Raw genomic sequence first — 7,338 nt, forward strand, 5'->3', positions numbered from 1 at the left:
TCTAGGCCCCGCCCCGGCCCCGCCCCCAGCCGGCCCGCGAGGTGCGTGACCCTGCGGGCCGCGGCTGGTCGGTGGTGCGCGGCGCCCCCGGGACCCGGCCGCCGCTGGGGTTCCGCCGCTCGGTGACGCGGGGCTCTGAGTTCTGTGACTAGGCCACCAGCTGGGAAGCCGAGTGCCTGCGAGTCCCGGCTCCCTGTGGCCTGGCCCGCCCGGTGCCCGCACCCGAGCCCGGGAAAAGGTGAAAGAGGAAGGAAAGGGCGCAAGTTAAATGAGGCTCCGCTTTAGCGCTTCCGGGAAGGCTGGCGCTCGGTCACGAGGATCCTTGCTTATTAGTAAGTGGCAACCAGCCCAAGTTTACTTTTGAAAAGCAAATAGTTCACTGAGCCATTATTGTGGCTGCCTCCTGGAAATAATACCTCAGCCAAATATGCGGAGTGTGTGGCAATTGAAACTGTTGAAGAACAAGGAAAACACTATGGTGGCGAGGGAAACATAAGGAATTCGTTTTGCCTGAATGAGTCTAGTGGGGCCATTTCTCTTCCGAGATGCTCACCCCACCTTGCAGCGGTCGCAGAGGCATCTGAACGACAACCTCTTCCTGAGAGGACATTTTGTTTCAAAATTGGTGACCACTTCCCCATTAAAAAAGAAACTTTGACAAAAAGGAAGATAGCCAGACATGGTCTGTGTGCCCCATGAAAGAACACACCACACACACAGACACACACACACACACACACACACACACACACACACATCTAATCAAGCTCCTAGATCCAACTGCTAATGTATAGAAAACAGGGCAGGGGAGAATGTTAAACTGATGCAATCAGCAAGATCATGACGGGGAAACTACAGGTTCTTTAATAGTGCGAGGGGAAAAACGGGGGAACCTATAGATTAAAAGGGGCTTCATTGATATACCACACAACTGCAATGTATTGACCTTATTTTGATTCTGATTCAGATGATCACAGTTTTAAAAAAATTGATAGATCATTTAAATATCGTTTGGATATGTGGCAATATTAAATTATTAATGGCTTTAGTGTGATAATAGTATTATACTATGGTTATAGTTTTTTTTTTTTTAAGTCCGTATCTTTTAGAGAGTCATGGGGGGGGACCTCACTAAACTAAAAACAAACGAATATATATGGTCCAGTTATCCTCAGTATCTGTGGGTGATTGGTTGCAGACCCCCTTGGATACTGGATACTCAAGTCCCTTATATAAAATGGTACAGTGTGCATGTAACCTACACACATCCTCCCATATACATGAACTCATCCCTAGATTACTTATAATATCTAATACAATGCTATGTAAATAATTGTTAAACTGTATTGTTTAGGGAATAATGACAAGAAATGTAAGTCTGTATATGTTCAGTACAGACGCAACCATCGTAGGTCTAACTACATAGCACATGTCATGTACTATGCGTGTGCATAAAATTATGCAACAACATAATTTTCTTCCAAATATTTTAAATCTTCAGTTGGTTGAAACCACGGAGGCAGACCCCGTGGATATGAAGGGCCAACTGTATGTGCAATTAACCATACAGTGTTATACTATACCATCAGTCAAAAGAATGAAGAAGTTCTTAATGTGTTAATACGAATTGGTCTCCAAGTTGTACTATTAAATGCAAAACACCAGGTATGGGGGGGAGAGTGTATGTATAGTACACATATATGTTTCCTTGGATATGCATAAAATATGTTTAGAAAGACACCCAAGAAATGATTATATTGTAGGAGAGTAAATGGGAGTCGAAGGGAAAAAGTTGGGAGGGAGTGTTTTCATTAAACCCCCACCCCCTTTTTTTTTTACCTTTTACATTTGAATGGAATGTGGAGTTTGACATTCTGAAAAAAAGAAAAGAATTCGGCTCTAGCATTGTTGTGGGGATTGACAAATATTTTAATTACACATAGGCATGTTTCTTTGGTTTGGACTTTTAAAAGTTCTTAATGTGTTATCTAACTTTCATATCTTTTCTTGCTCTTGCCAGGTGATTTGTCTTCAAGCAATCATACCAGTTCTTCTAGAAAGACTCTATCCAGTCTGCTGTGAAAAGCTGTGGTGAGTTCCAGTAGTTCCTGATGACATTAGGAAATTTCAGGTGAGGTAATTTTCAGATTACACTTTTGAAATCAAGGTGTCCTTCCATGTAGATTTTTTTCATTTTCCATTTGTTTCGTTTTTGAATGGGGAATTCATTTTTAAGCCTATTTTGGTAATGATACAGTTGAGATCTAATAATGGTATTGAAAACGCAGCCCGTGGGTGCGTTTACTAACTTCAATTCGTAGAAGAGTAATTACAGAAGACATTCTTTATTCACTTCCAATGAACCTTAATCATAATAATAACAACTTTATATCATCTAGTCCTTAACACCAAATAAAAGACAGCTCTTCCAGTCAGTAGTTAATTGCCAATAAACATCTTTTCTTCCTTATTTTAGAATGTTGTTTAATTAGAAAACCAGTACATATAAATTAACAGAACCGTTTCCGCATTCGTCTATAATTAAGGCCAACAGTGTGGTGAGGGCAGTGCTGTACCTTGCCTGTCCCATCGTCTGCTCTGCTGGTCTCACTCAATCTATCTGTTGTGGCCCAGTTTGAGGGCATCATCTCCCCTGAACTCCAAGTTTCTTCCAGCCGCAGCCTCCTCCATGCTTCTGGACTTCACTTTTTTGAAGGGATGGTGGTATCTCTCAGCTGATTTCCTCATCCCTGAGGGGTTGGTTGTACAGGATTCTGTGGGTTTGTCCTCAGGCCCATCAATTTGGACACTTCCCTTAAATGTCTAATCTAATCTAATCTAATCTAATCTTTCTAAGCATCTTGTGGAAACTGGGGCCTCGCTGTGAGATTTCAGTCTCTCTGGTTATACATGATGCCCTTTTCCTGGCTGCCACTCAACTTAACTGGAATGCAAGATTGGTAGAAAAGCAGGTTAAAGGAGGAAATTATATGATCATCTCAAATGAAGCAGAAATAAGTTTCATACAATTCAATATCGAATGGCAATATCTATAAGAAAACCAATCAAATTATTAGAATAAAATAAGAGAATTTAGAAAGGGTGCTAGATGGAAAATCAACGTACAAAAATCTTTTGTATTTTTTTATTGAAGTATAATTGACATACATATATTAGTTTCAGGTGTACAGCATGATTTGTATACATTGCAAGATAAGTCTGTTTAATATCTGTCACATACATAGCTACAGAACTTTTTTCCTTGTGATAAGAACTTGTATTGTTGGGACAATAGCATGTAGAAATGTAAAATAATTCAACAGTAACAGCACAAAAGATGTGATGGGAGCAAAGCTGCCTTGGAGTAAGGGAATGACACCAGATGGTAACTCAAATCTACAGAAACAAATTAAGAGAACTAGAAATGTTAAATAAGAAAGACAGTATAACAAACTCTGCATATGCTTTCTCTTCTTTCAGTTTCTTTACCAGGCATAAAATTACATAAAATAAGAGTCATAACAGTGTATTTTGGATTTGTAATATATATAGATGTAATATATTTAACAATAATAGCACACAACAGAGGAAAAGGAAATAAATCTAGAATTAGAATAAACTTGAAATATTCTAAGTTAATATGTATATGGTAAGCCCTAGAGCAACCACTGTGAACATAACAAAAACATAAATGAAAAAAAATAATTAAAGGAGTTAAAATGTTACACAAGAAAATATTCAGTTAATGAAAAAGAAAGCAATAGGAAAGGACTAGAGGGCATAAAAAGACCAGAGACATACAGAAAACAAAAATAAAATAGCAAATGTAAATGTAACTAGATCAGAAATAACATTAAATGTGAATGAATTAACAATTCAATCAAAAGGCAGATTGACAGACTAGATTTTTAAAAAGTAAGATGCAACTATATGGTGACTTTAGACACACTTCAGATTCAGAAATACAAATAAGTTGAAAATAAAAGAATGGGAAAATATATGTCATGTAAACAGTGACAATAAGAAAGCTGGAGTAGTTTTATTTTATTTATTTATTTATTTATTTAATTTATTTTTTTATTGGGGAAGGGGAACAGGACTTTATTGGGGAACAATGTACACTTCCAGGCCTTTTTTCCAAGTCAAGTTGTTGTCCTTTCAATCTTAGTTGTGGAGGGTGCCGTTCAGCTTCAAGTTGTTGTCCTTTCAGTCTTAGTCGTGGAGGGCGCAGCTCAGCTCCAGATCCAGTTGCCGTTTCTAGTTGCAGGGGGAGCAGCCCACCATCCCTCGTGGGAGTCGAACCGGCAACCTTGTGGTTGAGAGGACGCGCTCCAACCAACTGAGCCATCCAGGAGGCAGCTCAGCTCAAGGTGCCATGTTCAATCTTAGTTGCAGGGGGCACTGCCCACCATCCCTTGCGGGAGTCAAGGAATTGAACTGGCAACCTTGTGGTTGAGAGCCCACTGGCCCGTGTGGGAATGGAACCGGCAGCCTTCAGAGTTAGGAGCACGGAGCTCCAACCGCCTGAGCCACTGGGCCGGCCCTGGAGTAGTTTTATTAATATCAGACACAATAGTCTTTAAAACAAACAAACAGAAAATGTTACTAGGTGTGATAAAGGGGTTAATCCATTAGGATATGCACCTAAGAACAGAACCCCAAAACACATGAAGCACAACTGATAGAATTGAAGGGACAAGTAGAGAATTCAACAGTAATAGCTGGAGACATCAATACCCCACTTCTACTAATGAATACAATTACAGAGATGATCCACAAGGGAATAGAAGGCTTGAAAACACTATAAACCCATTAGACCTAAAAAAATATCAATAGAACACTCTACACAAAAACAGCACAACACACATTTCTTCTCGGGTGCACATGGAACATTGTCTAAAATACACCAGATTTTAGGCCATAAAACAAACTTCAGAAAACTTAAAAGGATTGCAGTCATGTGAAATATTTTTTCTGTTCTGACCACAATGGAAAGAAATAAAAAGTCAAAAAAAGAAAGAAATTTGGGAAATTCTCATATGTTCTGGATATTAATCCTTTAGAAGATATATGATTTGCAAATGTTTACTCCCATTCTGTGGATGGCCTTTTTAACTCTGTTGATAATGTCTTTTGAGCCACAAAATTTTTTCATTTTTATAAAGTCCAATTTGTATGTTTTTTTCTTTTGGTACTTGTGCCTTTGGTGTCGTATCCAAGAAATCATTTCCAAATCTAAAGTCATGAAGATTTTGCCTTATGTTTTCTCCTAAGAGTTTTATAACTTTAGATCTTATATTTAAGTCATGGATCTATTTTGAGTTCATTTTTGTATATAGTCTTAGGTAAGGGTCCAATTTTGTTCTTTTGCATGTGGATATACAATTTCCTAGCACCATTTGTTGAAAAGACTCTATTTTCCTCATTGAAGGCTCTTTGCACCCTTGTGAAGAATCATTGACCATTTTGCAAGGGTTTATATCTGGACTTTCTATTGTATTTCATTAGTCTATATGTCTGTCTTTATACACACTGTTTTGATTACTGTAGCTTTGTAGTAAGATTTGAAATCAGGAAGTGTGAGTATTCCAGCTTTGTTCTTCTTTTGCAGGATTGATTTTGGCTATTAGGGGTCCCTTGAGAATCCATATGAATGTTAGGAGGATTTAACCAGGGCAATTAGGTAAGCAAATGAAATAAAAGGCATACAAATTGATGTGGAAAAGGTAAAATTATTTCATTCACAGATGACACAATCTTGTATATCAAAAATCCTAAAGAACCCACTGAAACAAAACAAAACCATGAGAACAAATAAATTGAGTTTAGCAAGGCTGCAGGAGTCAAGATCAATGGAAAAAAAATCACTTGTGTTTCTATCCTAGCAATGAACAATCTGAAAATTAAGTAACAGTTTCATATACGGTAGCATCAAAAAGAATAAAATGCTTAGGATTAAGTTAATAAAAGAAGTGTGAAAACTTACACTCTGAAAACTGTAAAACATTGTTGAAAGAAATTTAAGAAGACCTTAAATAAGTAGGAAGACATTCTATATTCATGGACTGAAAGATTGAATGTTATAAGGTGGAAATACTCTCAAACTGATCTACAGATTCAATGGAATTGCTTCGGGATCCTTTCAGTGGGGAGGGCCTTGAACTCACAACTAAACATGCTTAAACTGACATATGTGTTAAGGCGCAAGGAGTTCTGAAGAGGCCCCTCTCTTCAGACTAGCAGGTGCAGCCCAAGGCCCCCTTCCATCAGACCTCTGAGCCCAAGGTGGAGAAGAGTGAGCAATTCAAGGCTGTTTCTCTCCTGTGACTCTCAAGGAGGCAGTGTGGCGCAGCGCCAAAAGTCCCGTTACCCTTAGGAGAGATTTAAGTGACTCGGAGTTGCCATTATCAAGGCGTGTGGGCTGTGCAAATCACAAGTATTCCAGTGAGGAAAAAGGTGTTACCTTAAATCATCACCAAGGTCTCTTTTTGTTCTAGGATTCTGAGAGATGCCAAAACTAAGATTGATTGAAAATAAATTTCTCCAGGAAGCTAGAAAACCTGTAAGAGTACACAAGTTTGTTTCTGTGTTTAAAAAGAAATTTTATATATATGAAGCACAGGAACATTCAAAGCACGGAGACCAATTTGTGCGCGTGTGTGTGCGTGTGTGTGCGTGCGTGTGTGTGTGCGTGCGTGCGTGTGCATATGTGTATTTAAAGCAGACACAAGCTTTAAGAAAACACATGCAGTCGATGCAACATATACATATAATCTGTATCTCTGTTTATTGCCTTAGTGTCATATCTATATCTCCACATATCACTACTATTTATTATTTATTACCTGGGCTTACTATGTGCTGGGTATTGTGTTAACCCCTTGACGTTCACTCCTTTATTGTCCTCTTACAAGGATGACACAAGCTGCATTTCACAGCTGCTGTGGGAATGGAGGGGAGCTGTGATGGCAGCACCTGGGGTTCTAGAAACTGGTTATGTAAAGAGTTTCTTATAAGCTTGCTCCAACTTTCTTATAAGCTTGCTCCAACCCTCCAAAGGAAGAGTAAGCATTTTTAGCCCTTCCTTCTTTCCTCTCCCCACCAAATATTCTTCTTTTATTTAGCTTTGAGAAGACAGACAGAGGTTTTCCCTTAGTCTTAAGGCAGAAGGGCACACCTTAGGTGTTGCATTGCTGGAGCCAATTTCACTATTTACACGGCTGCTTCAGATTCTAATAGGAAACTGACTTTTGTGTAATCCAAAGAAAAAGGGTAAAAGAAAATTTACAGAAAACGTGAAAGTTGAGAAAATTGAAAACTATTTAGTCGATTGTAATT

The 7,338-nt window shown here is 38.8% G+C and overlaps 1 protein-coding gene across 3 annotated transcripts in view; it reads left to right on the top strand.

Moving 5' to 3' along the window:
* The first annotated feature begins 33 nt into the window (after nt 1-33).
* Nucleotides 34-7,338, top strand: part of TP53BP2 (tumor protein p53 binding protein 2) — a 135,581-nt gene continuing 128,276 nt past the window's right edge. For 2 of the 3 annotated variants that reach the window (XM_019716049.2, XM_019716050.2), the window contains exons 1-2: nt 34-332; nt 2,021-2,131. The gene's annotated coding sequence lies outside the window, so the exon portion shown is untranslated. Of the gene's footprint in view, nt 333-2,020; nt 2,132-5,611; nt 5,684-7,338 lie in introns of all 3 variants that reach the window. The other variant, XM_074316943.1, reaches the window with a different exon arrangement.

Source organism: Rhinolophus sinicus, linkage group LG12, assembly GCF_036562045.2.
Source record: "Rhinolophus sinicus isolate RSC01 linkage group LG12, ASM3656204v1, whole genome shotgun sequence".
NCBI lineage: Eukaryota > Metazoa > Chordata > Mammalia > Chiroptera > Rhinolophidae > Rhinolophus > Rhinolophus sinicus.